At 46.7% G+C, this 14,176-nt stretch overlaps 1 long non-coding RNA gene across 1 annotated transcript; it reads left to right on the top strand.

Annotated features, from left to right (window-relative positions):
• The first annotated feature begins 6,468 nt into the window (after nt 1–6,468).
• LOC136482148 (uncharacterized) lies at nt 6,469–8,037 on the top strand. Its single transcript, XR_010764985.1, has 4 exons — nt 6,469–6,552; nt 7,428–7,473; nt 7,549–7,582; nt 7,814–8,037. It is a non-coding gene; the product is annotated as an uncharacterized lncRNA (long non-coding RNA).
• Nucleotides 8,038–14,176: the final 6,139 nt, after the last annotated feature.

Here is a 14,176-nt window from a genome sequence, read left to right as displayed (position 1 = left end):
ACATGGCGGAGGGCTCACATCTTCATCGGAGTCAAACAAGTAAAGGACATCGCCATGCACTGGGATCCAACCCCCTCTGCCGCCCGAGGGGCAAACTGGCCTTCCTCATTGCATGGTTGGGTCTTGGCGTTGAAGCCACATGCACCTGCCACCCGACATTGCCACATGTGCACGCTGCCAAGTTCAGAGGCGATAGGGTTTGGGAGAGGAGAGGCGATTGTGTTTGGGAGAGGAGGAGGCGATGCGATTTGGGAGAGGAGAGAGTGAGCAAGGGGCAGAGTATACATTTATTTCTACTAGAGGTGGCTCCAAATGGTTCTTTAGAGGCGGCTTTACCAACCGTCTAGTAGAGCGTCCCTATGAGGGTACGGTTCCTTCAGCTCGGGTTTCACCTCTGGTCATCCAATATTATAGGAAGGATTGCTAGTACTAAACCACTTTACATGGTGAAGCAGACTTATACCAAATCCCCTCTCGGGTTTGCCAGGGTCTATATTGAAGTTAATAGAGCAAAGAAGTAGCCTTCGAAACTTTGAAAATACAATCATTTTCATAGACGGCCGGTAAAGTTAGCCACCTCTAAAAGAACCAATTCTAGAGGCGGTTGGCTTTGGAGCCGTCTCTGAAGATACATCTTCAAAGGTGGCTTGGTTCACAGAGCACTATAGAGGCGCCCCCTGATTGAGCCGCCTCTGTCAAAAATATTGTCGTGGCTGAAAATCGTTTTTTAGCAGTGACAAGCGCTGCCTGCGTTGCCGTGCACGAAGCCAGCCAGGCCCATTAGAAATGAACATTGATTCAATATCTACAGAGAAATCTTGGTGGACGCTTTTTGCATCGCGGAGACTAGGTTCAAATACTTGTCCAGGCAACCAATATATAGGGTGCCCATTTGGTTCACATACAGCGACGGCAACGCAAATTAAAGGGATTGATGCATAAACGACGATAATGGAAATGGACCAGTTGCTTGCTTGTTTTATTTGGCTGAGCAGGCAGTCAATCAAATGATTACTGCAATCCTTTACCACACAAATCGAGAGGGAACGGATTTTGGCAGCAGAATACGTTGAATATTAAACAAACATAAATTAATGTAATTGGTTGACGCTGTGATCGGTTCGCCCTGTAAAACGAGGAAACCTAACAATTGCATGAGGTTCGCATGGACGCACTGTATACACGCAACTAATGACGTCCTTTTATTCGCAAAAAAAAATCAACAAGCCACGAGTCTAGGCGATCCCACCTGCTAGCGGCGGAGGAAGCAGAGCACAAAAACGTTTTGAAACATGTTTTTTGCACAAAAACAAAATCTTAAAGCCGTACACAACACCTTTTTTAACGCTTATGTCAATATTAGTTTTACTTTAGAAATATTATTTTGTTGTAACTATATTATTTTTTGTTGTTCAACTAGATGCTAGATAACTTTTTTGAAAAATGTGAAATTAAAACCATTATTCTACTAGTATTATTTATATAAATTAAAATTAGATTTTTGGGTTGCGACACGTGAATGAATCATGAATGCATAAAAAACATGGAGTGAAATCTAGAAGAATGTAAAAAAAAATAGTCTCTTTGTGTTACTTATTCACATATCTCGTGTTAGTGATGGTCTCTTGGTGATGTTTTTTTTTTATTTGTCACTATTAGAACCGCTGGGTAATCTTATGACACTATCAAAAGAAAACATCATTAATCTATGACATATTTCTCTATTTTCATAAGAAATGCATCAGGGAAGGCTTGATTTGATGGAGTATGACTAGTGGACATGCACGTGCGACACTCATGTGGATATCAAAGGAAAACTAGCTCATACATAGCTGGCATTAAAATTCTGGCTTTTTTGAAGTGCAAAATTCTCAGTTATTGGTGCCAAATTGACAACATCAGGTAAGGCTCTATTTTCATAAGAAATACATCAGGGAAGGCTTGATTTGTTCTAGTATGATCAACAAACGCCTGTGATTTTTACTTTCTAATAACGTCTGTCACTATTTAACTATTTTCACGTGGTACCTACGGATATGGCAGCGAGGTTTGTGTGAGATACCGAATGTGTGGCCCAAGTACTCAACAATGTCCCTGTCCAGCACGTCCTAGTCTCTCAGTTACACCATGGTCGCTATTTTGATGGTGCCTTCTGCGGCCCCATCAATTAACCGTCAGCTTCGGCCCCGCTGATGCTGCTTGCCGAGTTGCCATTTTGTGCTGTGGAAGCTACTGGTTTGCAGCTTGAATCAATAGGACACTGACCACTTTAAGAAGCTTTGAAAATAGAGTAGGTATTTAGCACCGTTCTGGATTCAAAATACACTACGACAGCAAAAACAATCCTGATTTTCACCGATAATTATTGTTCCATACCGGCAGTACAAATGATTTTCACCATCCGTTCGAGAGAGGAGACGACAATGAAAATCGAATGAACCTAGCCTCCGCGCATGTGGTCACGTGACCCTCCACATGTTGCCCCACGTGTTTGTTCCCACCACTTGTGCTGTCTCGGGTGGCTGATGGCTAGGTTTATGCAGCCATGTGTGTCGACACATGAATGGGAGAACACTGGTCGATAAGCCCATCCATCTATCGCATGTTTCTATTCTCCCTCAATATCTCGGCTAGGAGGTGCCCGTGTGGGCTCGGTGCACAGTAGTGCACACTAAGGTGGTGCCCTGCGTGGGCTCGGCAGCCCCGAGCACAGGGTGCGTTATGGCTCCCCGGCAGCAGCCATTCGGCACACGACGGCCTTGCTCCCTCCCTAGCGTTTTCCTCCATCCCTCCCTGGTATCTCCCTCGGCATGGCACACGGCGAGACGGAACCGGTGTGGGCTCACCGGCCTCCCTCCTTCCCTACCACCTTCCTGCCTCCCTGGATCCTCCCTCGTTGAATAAGGGCCCTACTTGGCAAGGCGACCCCTATGTAGGCTCGCCAGCCCCAGGCACGAGCCTATTGCTGCTCCCTGTCGTGGCTCCGGGCGTGGCCTGCCACACCCCTCGGCGCATGGTGGCCCCACTACCTGAAGTGGCTGGCGGGGCTTGGTAAAGGAGGACGTACAACGTCGACTATGGTTGGGCAAGTGGTGGATATGCGTGGCAGTGGGGCAGGCAATGACACGACGTCATGGGGTTGAGCGAGGGCATGGTTGGGCAGGGATGGACGTGACTGGCACATTTAAAAAATAATAATTGGATTTTAACACCGGTTTGAAACCGAGGATAAGGTTTGTGTTATAGAACTCAATGCAATATTGTGATTCAAGTAGTGAGTACAATAGAAACCCTTATAGTTTCAAACTCAGCGAGTGCCACAAAAACATGATGTGAGTCGACATTTGAGAGGATAGCTAGCATTGGCATAAACGGATCAAATATATTCAGATATCTATGGATATGAATACGGATAGCTACAACCACAACTACATAAAACGTTTTCAGAGATGGCCACAAAGAATTTAAAATGACAAGTGGAGCCACAACCTCTAATAGAGGGTCACTGTTAATCAATCTTTAGTGAGGCGGTCAAGACGCCCGCATGTGCAAATTAATGAAAAAACAAAGAAAGGTGCAAGCTCGTTGCGGAGCCCGCGCTGCCCATTGCCTATAGTGGGGGGCCACCACTACTCGCTGTGGAGCCCACTGATGCTCTGTTTGTGTCGTGGAAGTCCCCCTCGCCAGTGTACCTTGGGCTCGGCACCATCTAGATCTGGCGCTGCAAAATCTGAGGAAGAGAGAGGGAGTGAGTGAGTGAGGATCCACCATTGAGATTATGGAGATTGTATGGAGGAGGGCGAGAGATCCTCACCGGTGCCTGCCTTATGAAGATGGGGTCGTGCCCCCAACCATGCCCTCAGCCACGCCTCTAAGACACGCGCACTCGATCACACTCTACGTTCGGTCTGCCACCACCACACCTTCATGAGAGAGATAGAGAGGGTGAGGGGAGACTGACTTAGGGCAAAAGAAATAGGATGTGAGGTTGCAACCCTAGGTGCTTGGTCATAATGTGTACTATTGCTGCATTATTAGACGAAAAGGCTATTGATGAGAGTCAAACATAGGTGTATGTTAAGTTCCCAGGAAAGAGGTTGTCGACTGACGGACCCCCCGACCGATTTCACGAGATCACTCGGGGCTCGGGGGCTATACCCACCAGGTATGCTTGCGCGCATCGTCTGGACAGAGTTAGGTAGAGCCCAAGGATGCTTGTGGCCACTGGTCGGGGCTCGCTAGGGCCCCGGGTTGCCGAGCGACGGTGGCTAGAGCCTGACTCCATCCCATTACTGACCCGAACGAGTGCTCGCACTACAAGGAATGTGGCTTTACGTGACGGATTACTTTGGTCTTAGACACTCGAAAACGCGTCATAGTTAACCTACCTTGATGATCGAAAAAACCATCATGTATCTCGTGTCATACGTTTGCTGGAACAAATTGGGCCGTCATAGATTGACATTTGTGTTCGTCATGAATTAGTTGTCCATTCACTAGACCCAATCCTACAGCCACCAAACGATTGTAATATTATTATCTCTTCTCTGTCTCTATCTCTACCTCTACCTCTACCCCTATAATACACCACTTCAAATTATCCTACAGCCACCAAACAAATCCCACATCTACAGCCACAACCTAAACTACGTCCACCCCACGAAACACACACAGATAAAGACCACGTTAAAAACATACGCACCGGATTAACTCTCACTCATTGTCTCTCCTTACTCAACCACATCGGACGGTCCTGCTTCTTTGGACGTGCCTTGCCCCAGCGACCGCCCCCGCCCCCGCCCCCGCCCCAGCGACGCGAGACCGCGGCACCCCGACTCGAGATCGTGCCCCCGCCCAGCGACGCCTGCAGCCTCTGAGGCTCCGCCAGAGCGTGCGGAACCCGCGGCCATCACTCAGACCGCCGCCGCGGCCACCCAGGCCGGACGACGAGGCGAATAGCCGGCCACCCGTGCCGTCCAGGAGGTACGGCGTGCACTTCTCGGCGTCCACCTCACCTCTCCCCTGTTAGTCCGGCTATTCGTGACTCTTCGTGTGCCGCGGCTAGGGCTCCCCGCCACCCGCCGGTGCTGCTCGCCGCCCTTCTCTAGGCCGCGCGGCGGCCCTCGCCAGGCTGCCCGGAGTCATGCTCGCCGTGGCTGCTGTTGGCCTGGCTGGGGGCGCGCCTCCCTAGGCGCGCACGCGGAGGTGGGCTGACGGCGGCTGCTCGATCCAGGTCCTCGCCCCACTCGCGCTGGACGTCGGGAGCAGACTCGGTGCCCCGCCGCCTTGCCTGGCCGCCTCACCTCTGCTCGAGCACGCGGTTGCACTCGCCACTGGGAGCGGTCTTGTTGCCCCGCTCCCGCGCGTATCGCCGCCAAGCGGCGACCCCGGTGCTCCGTCCCCAGGCATCACGGTGGAGGGGTGAGCGAGAAGGTTGCAGATATCAGGCTGGGTGGCGACCCCGGTGCTCCATCCCCTCGGCTCGTGACGCTCGCCGTCTGTTCTGATTTGCGTGGGGGAGACCATTGCCGCCAGGCCGCCGGCCTCGTCGCAGCCCCTGGAACCTCGCTGAGCGCTCAGATCCGGGCACCCCTTGACGCCGAGCGGAGATCCATCCCAACTCACCGGTAAGCTATCCCCATCTCCCATCGATCGCTCGAGACCAAATCCAAGCCTACAGTTTCCAATCCATCCGGATAGTACCAACTGGATTTGTTCGCTACTCTTGCATAGCACCAATCTGACACATCGGTTTTGATTCACGCATCTTCTTTTCATCCCAGAGTAGTAGTAGACTCTTCTCGGATTTAACATTGTTCTACAATAGGGAAGGAAAATAAATCTTCCTTGTTGCTATTTAGGTGGTTTACAATGCAAATAAACTCGCTGATCTGGTTGAAAAGAAGAAGAAGATGCAAAACTCGATTGATTATTACCGATAAAATATGAGCGAATCCATCAGAGAGGCAAGAATAGGCAACAATAATTATATAGCTAAGCTATGCTGTTCTTTGATGTAGTTTTTGGTTTGCGCATCTGTAAACTGGAATACTGTATTAGTATATTTAGTATTAATTCCTTGTGCTTTAACTGAGCTTTGTTGCAGGCTGTCTTTCTTCGATGTTTTGGTTCCAAGGTGGATGCTATTGACTATTGCAAATCAGAGATCGAGAAAATTCGGAAAGATATCATAGCACGACATTATATGTTTCTGATAATCTATTCCTTGCATTCTCTTAATGAAATTATGAATGGCAGTCATGATTTCCGGAGTGTCTAAATTGCTTATTTCTGCAGCATACCAAGGATCATTGGTGACTCCATCCCGATGAAGGAAAATTTTTTCGTAACATATGTAATGGTTGATGGTTGGATTGGGATAGCTGGTGATATTGAGGTGATATTCTTCCATCTGAAGAACTTTTTCCTGGTCAAAACTGAAAAGGGCAGAGAAGAGGCAATGGATACTGGCAGTATCTGCATTGACTTCCACATATGTTGTCTTCTGCCACCAGGTACAGAACATCAGAGGCTGCAATCAGTGAAGCAAAGGTAGCTAAGAAGTTCCATTGAAGTTGTATTATTGTCTCCTTTATATTGTCTATTATTTACTTACAAATAATTGTTTCCGTACGAGTCTAGGATATCTTATGGATAAGCAGTTGCTAAACCAAATTAGAAAAGTTTTTTATATGAACAGAAATGCAAATATTCTTCAAATACCTTGTGCCCTTGTGGGAACAACAATTATATTTGGGAGGAATTGTTTGAATGGTGTTTGTATTCTATACATTAATTTGAGATATGCATATGGTTTGTGATTAGTGGTGGCATTGAAAACTAGGATGTTCTGTATCAAATTGCTAAATTTAATTTGAGAACTCTTTTTTCTGCATAGAAATGCAAATATCCTTGAGCTCTTTTGGGACATATATTGGATAACAAATTACTAAGTTGAATTTGAGAACTGTCTTTTATATTTTGTTGTTCATGGTATCTCCTATCCAAATATGTTAAGAATTTTCACAATTTCTGGTTAGTTCGGTTTGGGGCATTTTATATCTGTTGGACCATGAAAAAAAATGAGGAATTGTGTGCTGATGTTTGAGATTGTTGAAGCCTGGTCTAAACCTGAGGGCAACAGCAAAATAGATATCGCTGTAGCCTTAGCATGGGCAATATACTAGAATTAAATAATAAATTTCTACAATCAACAATATGAGAGCGCACGCAGTTCTGGTAGTCACTTTGTTTCATTAGCTCCTTCCTGGTAGTGGAGAAGCGGTGGTTTGGGATTCTCATGTGTGCTAGATAGTCCATGCCTCAATTGTGGGATGTTACTAGAGATTCCAATTTTGTCACACCTATAGGTGATGCCAAGTGGGTGGGACAATCATGCCGAAGGTTAAAAATCCACACGTTTTCAGGGACATATGAATCGGTGGAGGCAGCACTGAGAGGATCACATTCGAGGTTGTATAGCTTGCAGCAACATGCTTGGTTGTCGTCGTCGCCGTCTTTTTTTTAATGGCGGCTCACTATTTTCAGCTGTTGAGGACATGGATCAGGAGCAACACGCCTGGTAATGAGGCAAACAAATTTTTTCTCTGTGTGTGGTTCAGCAATTCTAGAACAGCTAGAAACTACTTTTTCACTTTCCATATACTATATAAGAGCTGACACGTATACACTATAGAATTGAAGATATGGAAAGTGGCAGATTACTCATCCATTATGTGGACAAATACCTGGTGCATTGGATCTTAATCGTATCACTATTGAAATTTGTGCGCTGTTTTTGGAAATATTTTAGGAACTATGGCATGCTGCATTCTTTTAAGATGTCAACATGGTTTGCCGTAGCGTTTGCCAAATATAGGAATGCTCGCTATGGTCAGCACCACAGACGCATTGTTTTGTACTTTTACTGAAAGTGGAGGCTGTTCTGCTGCTGATTAATGTATATATAAATTTCAAGTTTCATCAATAGTGCCAAGCCTGACTTTTTGATTAATGTGTATATTTACAATCTAGGTTTTAATGTGCATCCCTGAAATGACGCTGTGGCGTTAGCACGGGCACTATACTAGTATGAAATAATGCCTGTTTCTTGAAGATGTTCGAAGCCAAAATCTTTTCATTATCTAAACAAACTGTTATGACCGGCGTGACTTACTAGCACCGGGGCCACGACGGCAGTAGGGGGCGCAATGCCTAGGATTTTATCTCATTTATTTGTTTCCCCTTATTTCCATAAAAGCAAGAGCTAGATTGATTTGTTAGGAGAGGATATATACCTCTAAACTGTGATTGAGTTAATTAAGCGAGGCAATTAACTTGCCTGGCCTCAAGGGCCATCTTCCACGCCTACCCCCTCTCTCTCATGCGCTTCTTGCTTGTCCTCCATGGCACCACACGCCGCCGGGGGTTTAGGCCCAACCACCGATCACATACCCCAACAACCTACGTAGCCGCGGTAGGATCACCCATCCTATCAATCTAGTATCAGAGATGTCGAGTGCAGATGACAAAGATGTGCAGCCACCGGTTCCACCGCCGGCCACCGACGCCACCACGAAAGCCCTAGCAGACATCGCCAAGCAGCTAGCCAATCTCTCCACCCGCATGTTGTCCTTGGAGAACCAGCAGGCGGCCTCTTGTGCGGGCGCCATGCCCTAGGGTTTACCCTACGGGCTGCCAGGGTATGGGACAATGGTGTTCCTAGCCTTCTCCACCACCACCGCTGTGCCGCCTACCACCACCCAACCCACCACACCGCCCACCACCCTCCTGCTAACCGCAACAGCCACAGCTGCCCCATCGGCCCCCCTTCCCATCCACTAGATCAACTTTCCCTCCTTGCCATCCCCACTACCAACGTTTCCACAGTGGCCACCCTTCTCATCTGCGTCGATACCCTCCATTGTCGGTGCTACCGGCGAGCCCGCTAGTTTGGGCGTCCCCGCTTCAGCAAGCTCAACTTCTCCACCTACGACGGCAAGAAGGGCCCCTGAATTGGCTCAACAATTGCGAGCAGTTCTTTCATGGGTTGCGTATGCTTGCCTCGGATCGCGTCTCGCTCGCATCGTACCACCTCGTGGGTGTGTCCCGGACATGGTACTATGCCCTAGAGCAAGATGACGGCATGCCATCATTGGAGCGATATAAAGACCTTTGCCATTTGTGGTTCGGCCTGGCCATCCGCAGCAATCGCCTCGCCAAACTGGCATGGCTGCCCTTCCACACCATGATCCAAGAGTACCAGGATCGCTTCAACATGCTGGTGTCCCACACGCCGAATCTTCTGCCGGTCCAGAAGGACGACCTCTTCATCGGGGGTGTTTCAGAACACATTCGGGTGGACTTCAAGCTCCGGGAACCACAGGTGATGGGACAAGGGGTTGTTCCTGATCTTTTGGTGAGTGTGGATAAACTCGATTTGGGGTGGATTCGACGTTGGTTGTCCGACTACAACGACCACAAGGTTGCTGCGCCTTGGCAATAGGTACACCGGCTCCGATTGTGATGTTCTTGCCATGCCAAGAACACCATGAACCTGCAAGCAACCGAGAACAAGCAAGAACAAGATGAACAAGCAAATAACTCATGGATTTAAGCCAAAGGCTGCACTTCTCGTTCAGCTTTACAAGCAAGGTGAAATAAACGATTGACAGAATTATAATCCTTGTAAGCTAGAATGTCCTGAATCTCTCGGTTCAGCCCACCCATAAATCTAGCTATGGCACCATCCTCACTTTCCTCTAGCCCACAACGAAGCATACCCATTTGTAGCTCTTGATAATACTCTTCTACAGATTTGGATCCTTGCCTCAATTGTTGCAACTTATGTAAAAGATCACGGGCATAATAAGAAGGAACAAATCTGGCCCGCATGACCCGTTTCAAAGCATCCTAAGTTGGTGTGTTATTTGGGTTCTTACGATGGTATTCAGACCACCAAATAGAGGCAAAGTCAGTAAACTCACTAGTGGCAGCCCTAACACATTTGTCCTCAGGGAAATCATGGCAAGTAAATTTCTGATCAACAGCTAATTCCCAACTAAGGTACATATCAGGATTATACCTACCATCAAAAGCAGGTATGGTGAATTTAATCTTGCCAAATGAGTCATCGGCACGTACCTCTTGCTGTGGTGGGCGAGGACCTGTCTCATGGCGGCGGCGATGTTGTTCGATGCGTCGATGACCATTCACCTCCTCATCAAGCTCAGTGTCCGCTGCAACAGCCACAAGTAGTAGCAAGTAGAACCCTGGGACGTTGTAGATAATATGTGGAGCTATAGGTGGCTTTAAAAAAATCAAGGTACAGCTGGAACGACATTAGTCAATGCAAGTTGAATAAGTGTTCAAAGATAGTACCGTGCTGGTCCTAGGCTAACCCGTGCTAGAGACGCGAGCCTAGACACAAATGTTGTCACTGGACAGTAGCAAACAATGGAAATGATGAGAGTAAATAGCATCAACTTAACCCTTCTTTTTTTTTGTTTCTTTCTTTCCTCCTTTTCCTTTCTTTTTCTTTTCTATTTTCTATTGTGTTTTCTTTTTCTTTTCTTTTCTTTTCTTTTCTTTTCGACAAGTAGCACAAACTGAACTTTTGCAATATGATTATAACAAGAATGCAGCAAGTAGCATATACTTTCTTTTACTAGGGATAAGGATGGCAACAAGTAGTACAAATATGTAATTTGAACTCTCTTGTTTTCAAAACTAAGTGTACTCATATTTGCACCAAAAGGACAGATGCATAAGGTAGTGTTTGTGTAGGCGCAGCTGAAGGTGATGGTGGTGAGGGTTTCAGCGAAAAGGTGGAGAGAACAGCGGTGCTTTTGGTGGTGGTGGTGGTGGTATAGGTGGAGATTGCAGCGGCTTAAGTGGGGGGGGGGGGGGGGAAGGCAACAGCGGATTGTGTGGTGACTGAAACGTGACAAGAACTCAAAACTCTAAAGGATTAGAACCTAAGAACCAGCACTTGACACCACGATGTAAACCACAAACTCAACAAGCAAAGAACTAAGCAGATCAGCAAGGCTCAAACTTGTGTTTAGAATTTCAGTTCTATCCTATTTTTATATTTCTGGACTATAGGTAAAGTAATGAACGGTAAATCACTCACCAAAGAACCTTGCTCTGATTACCACATGATGGGACAAGGGGTTGTTCCTGATCTTTTGGTGAGTGTGGATAAACTCGATTTGGGGTGGATTCGACGTTGGCTGTCCGACTACAACGACCACAAGGTTGCTGCGCCTTAGCAACAGGTACACCGGTTCCGATTGTGATGTTCTTACCATGCCAAGAGCACCATGAACCTGCAAGCAACCGAGAACAAGCAAGAACAAGATGAACAAGCAAATAACTCACGGATTTAAGCCAAAGGCTGAATCTGAATCACAAGTTGGGGTCTTGAAACAAGCAAATCGGGTGGTCTAGCCGACACACGCGTTTACAAGGAAGCAGCAGCAGCTATCTTGCATCTAAACAAAACCCACCCTCATTTTGATGGCTGCTGGTTCTATTTATAAGGAGGAGAGCACAAGGGGGAGTGGGAAACCCTAATCTGGGCGTCCCTAAATGGGCTCTAGTCAGTACAAGGCCCAGGCCCAAGCTGTAGGTCTGTGCATCCTTTTGCTTGTTGTGGGGTTGGACCCATCTGAAAGAGGACGACGAGCTCTTTCCAACAAGTCAAAACCAGCTTCATTGGATCTCGTATCAAGGAGTTATGGTATTTTTGATAGAGTGTTTCCTGCTGTCTCGAGATGAGTTGAGCGCCCCATTAATGATGATTCCCACTTGTTCGGCTGCTCCATCCTCATCATGGGGTCTAGACATGAGGCAATGGGGTCTTGACCAACATTCTTAAGAATAAGACAATCATCACCTTGATTTAGTAGCATCCAATTCTGAGACGAGTTTGTATGAACAGCGAGGAACGACTTTACCTGATAATTAAGTTGCTGTGCTCGAGCTCTTGTCATTGGACTTTGTTGTGCAGCATGTGTGGTTGTATCAATGGAAGGGATGTCCTCATCACCAGGACCTATAGATGGCAATGCACCTTGCGCGTGGAGGCCGAGAAATAGGCTAACCTTCTTCTTGCTTGAGCACGCAATCGCAATGCACCGTTGACCGCCTTTCATTGTAGGTGTATACGCCGCATGCCCTTTGACTTTCTTCACGGCGGTCAAAGGACCCTTCTTGTTGGCGGTCGGCACTGGATCCTTCATGTTGTCGCCTTTCCCCTAGACCAGCGGCAGTCGATGTCGCCTCACCTTTGCCACATCCCACGTCGGTCCATGCCCCTCACCTTTGCCCGCCCCGTGGTGGTTCCGCTACTCTGCAATGCGAGGCACATGGCGGAGGGCTCACATCTTCATCGGAGTCAAACAAGTAAAGGACATCGCCATGCACTGGGATCCAACCCCCTCTGCCGCCCGAGGGGCAAACTGGCCTTCCTCATTGCATGGTTGGGTCTTGGCGTTGAAGCCACATGCACCTGCCACCCGACATTGCCACATGTGCACGCTGCCAAGTTCAGAGGCGATAGGGTTTGGGAGAGGAGAGGCGATTGTGTTTGGGAGAGGAGGAGGCGATGCGGTTTGGGAGAGGAGAGAGTGAGCAAGGGGCAGAGTATACATTTATTTCTACTAGAGGTGGCTCCAAATGGTTCTTTAGAGGCGGCTTTACCAACCGTCTTGTAGAGCGTCCCTATGAGGGTACGGTTCCTTCAGCTCGGGTTTCACCTCTGGTCATCCAATATTATAGGAAGGATTGCTAGTACTAAACCACTTTACATGGTGAAGCAGACTTATACCAAATCCCCTCTCGGATTTGCCAGGGTCTATATTGAAGTTAATAGAGCAAAGAAGTAGCCTTCGAAACTTTGAAAATACAATCATTTTCATAGACGGTCGGTAAAGTTAGCCACCTCTAAAAGAACCAATTCTAGAGGCGGTTGGCTTTGGAGCCGTCTCTGAAGATACATCTTCAAAGGTGGCTTGGTTCACAGAGCACTATAGAGGCGCCCCCTGATTGAGCCGCCTCTGTCAAAAATATTGTCGTGGCTGAAAATCGTTTTTTTAGCAGTGACAAGCGCTGCCTGCGTTGCCGTGCACGAAGCCAGCCAGGCCCATTAGAAATGAACATTGATTCAATATCTACAGAGAAATCTTGGTGGACGCTTTTTGCATCGCGGAGACTAGGTTCAAATACTTGTCCAGGCAACCAATATATAGGGTGCCCATTTGGTTCACATACAGCGACGGCAACGCAAATTAAAGGGATTGATGCATAAACGACGATAATGGAAATGGACCAGTTGCTTGCTTGTTTTATTTGGCTGAGCAGGCAGTCAATCAAATGATTACTGCAATCCTTTACCACACAAATCGAGAGGGAACGGATTTTGGCAGCAGAATACGTTGAATATTAAACAAACATAAATTAATGTAATTGGTTGACGCTGTGATCGGTTCGCCCTGTAAAACGAGGAAACCTAACAATTGCATGAGGTTCGCATGGACGCACTGTATACACGCAACTAATGACGTCCTTTTATTCGCAAAAAAAAATCAACAAGCCACGAGTCTAGGCGATCCCACCTGCTAGCGGCGGAGGAAGCAGAGCACAAAAACGTTTTGAAACATGTTTTTTGCACAAAAACAAAATCTTAAAGCCGTACACAACACCTTTTTTAACGCTTATGTCAATATTAGTTTTACTTTAGAAATATTATTTTGTTGTAACTATATTATTTTTTGTTGTTCAACTAGATGCTAGATAACTTTTTTGAAAAATGTGAAATTAAAACCATTATTCTACTAGTATTATTTATATAAATTAAAATTAGATTTTTGGGTTGCGACACGTGAATGAATCATGAATGCATAAAAAACATGGAGTGAAATCTAGAAGAATGTAAAAAAAAAATAGTCTCTTTGTGTTACTTGTTCACATATCTCGTGTTAGTGATGGTCTCTTGGTGATGTTTCTTTTTTTATTTGTCACTATTAGAACCGCTGGGTAATCTTATGACACTATCAAAAGAAAACATCATTAATCTATGACATATTTCTCTATTTTCATAAGAAATGCATCAGGGAAGGCTTGATTTGATGGAGTATGACTAGTGGACATGCACGTGCGACACTCATGTGGA

This window comes from Miscanthus floridulus, chromosome 9 (genome assembly GCF_019320115.1).
Source record: "Miscanthus floridulus cultivar M001 chromosome 9, ASM1932011v1, whole genome shotgun sequence".
Taxonomy (NCBI): Eukaryota; Viridiplantae; Streptophyta; class Magnoliopsida; order Poales; family Poaceae; genus Miscanthus; species Miscanthus floridulus.
The sequence above is the reverse complement of the archived record's forward strand: the minus strand, read 5'-3'. Positions and strand labels throughout refer to the sequence as shown.